Here is a 3,508-nt window from a genome sequence, read left to right as displayed (position 1 = left end):
CCGGAAGTGGCGCTGTGGCTCAAGTGGTAGAGCGCTAGCCTTGAGCTGAAGAGCTGAGGGACAGCGCCCAGGCCCAGAGTTCAGGCCCCACAACCGGACAAAAAAAAAAAAGAGCCTGGCTCACTCAACCTTTTCACTCACAAGTAATGCCCTACCACTTCAGACACACCTCCAACTTGGCATTTTTGCTATTTATCTTATTTATTTTTTGGTCAGTCGTGGGGCTTGAACTCTGGGCCTGGGCTCTGTCTGTGAGCTCTTCAGCTCAAGGCTAGCATTTTACTACTTTAAGCCACAGTGCCACTTTGGTTTTCTAGTGGTTGGTTGGAGATGAGAGTCTCATGGACTTTCCTTCCCAGCCTGGCTTTGAACTGTGAGCCTCAGATTTCAGCCTCCTGAGTAACTAGGATTACAGATGTGAGGCGCTGGTGGTGCCCAGCTTTTGTTGTTGTTGGTGGTGGTGGTGGTGGTTTCAGGTTGTGTCTTGGGCTCTGTCCTTGAGTTCTTTTGCTCAAGGCTAGTGCTCCACATTGAGCCACAGTGCCACCTCCTGTTTTCTGGTGGTTAATTAGGTAAAAGTCTTACAGTCTTTCCTGCTCGGGCTGGGTTGGAACTGTGATCCCCAGATCTCAGCCTCCTGAGTAGCTAGGATTACAGGCATAAGCTACGAGCACCCAGCCAAAATCAACTCCTGATGGGAAACAGAAACACTAGACCTTACAGTGAATGCTCAGGGACAGATAATCCAGGATAGACTGGCCAATGGATGGATTTCAAATAGTAGTTTAGACATATTTAGTCATTCCTTCAACAAACACATCCTGTCCAGTGTCTGTCTATCCAGTCTCCTCTCCTCTGCAAAGTCTTATCCAGCGGATATTGGCTGGCAGATTGCCTTGAATCTGTGCTGATGAGGACTCTGAGTCTATAGCTTGCTTCAGCAAGAAAGGCTGCCAGAGGGATTAGTAATGTCTGCCACAGGCACGAAATCGGGTGGCAGGAGACAGACAGTAGGAGAGAGGCTGGAAACAGGACAAATTTGGTGCAGAAAAACCTGGGTCCCTAAAGATGGAATCCTTGGGTTTTATATGTTGAATTATGTCCTTTCCAAGGCCACTTCCAGCTTTTTCTGCTTATGTGATGCTGAGGAATCGAACCCAGGACCTCATGCATCCAAGGCAAACACTCTACCACTGAGCCACCTTCCCAGCCCCCTTGACCATTTAAAGTGAGGCCGTTGGGGGCGGGGGGACGGGCACTGCTAATCTAGTCAGACTGGTGTCTTTAGGAAAGGGTGAAATTTGGGCACAGGTAGGTGTGTACAAAGAATGCCATGTGAGCTTGAGGACTGCCCTTTCTCAGCCCAGGAGAGAGGCAGGAACAGCCCCCTCCCTCACAGCCCTGCCTGTCTCCTGACCTGCCATGTCTAGTATGTAGAACCGTGAGACAAGTCTGTGCTACCTGGTTGCAGCTGACCTGCTGCAATGGTCTCCTGCACCTGTGGTCTATGCTCCTGAGGTACGTTCAGATTGGACACGAATTAATTACCTTGACAAAGCCTAAATTGTTGAGCCAGGTGCTAGTGGCTCAACCTGTAACTCTAGCTACTCAGGATCTGAGAATTGAGGTTTGAAGCAAAGCCTGAACAGAAAAGTCTGTAAGGATCATGTCCCAGTACTGGGACATGAACTAAGGGCTTGGGTGCTGTCCTTCAGCTTATTTTTTTTCTCAAGGCTGGTGCTTTACCACTTGAATCACAGCTCCACTTCCAACATTTTGGCGGTTTATTGCAAGTAAGAGTCTTACAGACTTTTTTTTTTTTGTCAGTCCTGGGACTTGACCTCAGGGCCTGAACCACTGCTCTGAGATTCTTTTGCTGGAGGCTAGCACTCTACCACTTGAGCCACAGTGCTACTTCCAGGTTCGTTCTTCATATGTGGTACTAAGGAATCAAACCCCGGGCTTCATGCATGCTAGGCAAGCACTCTACCACTAGCCACCTTCCCAGCCCAAGTCTTACCAACTTTCCTGCCTGGGCTTTGAACTGTGATCCTCAGATCTGAGCCTCCCATGTAGCTAGGATTTCAGGTGTGAGCTACTGTACCCATCGAGGGTACTAGTGCGTGTGTTCTCTCTCTCTTTCTCTCACTCACTAGCTCACTCTCTCTCTCTCCTTCCCCTCACCTCTCTCTCCACTTTCTCAAGGTGAGCAGCTTTGCTCTATCACATTGTCCCTGCCTCACCCCAGCCTAAAAGCAATGGAGGAAGCAGACCCTACACTGGGTTCTCTGAACGTGTGAGCTGAAGTAAATCTTTTTTCCCTTAAGTTGCTTTTCTCAGGTATTTGTTGCGGCTAGGACCAGGTGACTAGCGCAGTGGTCTCTTAAATGAGGCCAGTAGGAGCAGCTGTCACCTTTATATCCAGCCAGCAGTCGCTGTCTCCTGCTGGGCTGTAATGCCATGGAGGCCTGAGGACACTGTCTTTGAGACAGTGCATGGCTTAGCTGGGCTTTCTCTTAGTGGCTATCACTGCTTATCTGTAAGTCAAGATCTCAGGGAGGGTTTTTTTTTTTTCTTTCTTGCCTGTCATGGTGCTTGAACTCACGGCCTGGGTACTATCTCTGAGCTTCTTTGGCTGAAGGCTAGTGCTCTACCACCTGAGCCACCGCAACACTTCAGGCTTTTATCTGCTTATGTGGTACTGAGGAATTGAACCCAGGGCTCCATGCATGTTAGGCGAGCACTCTACCACTGAGCCACCTTCCCAGCCCCTCGGGGAGCATTTTAACTGGGTGGTCCTGACTTGGGATTCCCATAAGGGTATTGTTGCTAAGTGCTAGGCACTGGGGCTCACATCTGTAGTATGTGATTCTACCAATTGAGGAGGTGAGATCTGAAGATCAGAGTTTGAAATGAGCCTGAGCAGATAAATCAGATTAACAACTTTGTCTTCTTTTTTTTGGTCCGTTGTGGGGCTTGAACTCTGGGCTTGGGCGCTGTTCCTGCGCTCTTCAGCTCAAGGCAAGCACTCTACCGTTTAAGCCATAGCGCCACTTCTGGTTTTCTAGTGGTTTATTGGAGATAAGAGTTTCATGGACTTTGCTGCCCGGGCTGGCTTTGAACCGTGGTCCTCAGATCTCAGCCTCTTGAGTAGCTAGGAGCTAGGCTTACAGGCGTAAGCCACTGGCGCCTGCCTTTTTTTTTTTTTGCCAGTCTAGGGCTTGAAATCTGGACCTGGGTGCTGTCCCTCAGCTTTTCAGCTCACTCTACCATTTGAGCCACAGTGCCACTCCTGACTTTTTCTGTTTATGTGGCACTGAGGAATTGAACTCAGGGCTTCATGCATGCCGAGAAAGTACTTTACTGCTAAGCCACATTCCCCCAGTCCCAAAACAATGCTTTTTAAATTATCTAATCTTGGTGACTTTCCACCTTCACTGCTACAGTATTTTTTTCTTTTCTTTTCTTTTTTGGGTCCAGTCGTGGGGCCTGAACTCTGGGCCTGGGT

The sequence above is a fragment of the Dipodomys ordii genome, unplaced genomic scaffold (assembly GCF_000151885.1).
Source record: "Dipodomys ordii isolate 6190 unplaced genomic scaffold, Dord_2.0 Scaffold54, whole genome shotgun sequence".
In the NCBI taxonomy this organism is placed as follows: domain Eukaryota; kingdom Metazoa; phylum Chordata; class Mammalia; order Rodentia; family Heteromyidae; genus Dipodomys; species Dipodomys ordii.
Note: the sequence above shows the minus strand (reverse complement) of the source record.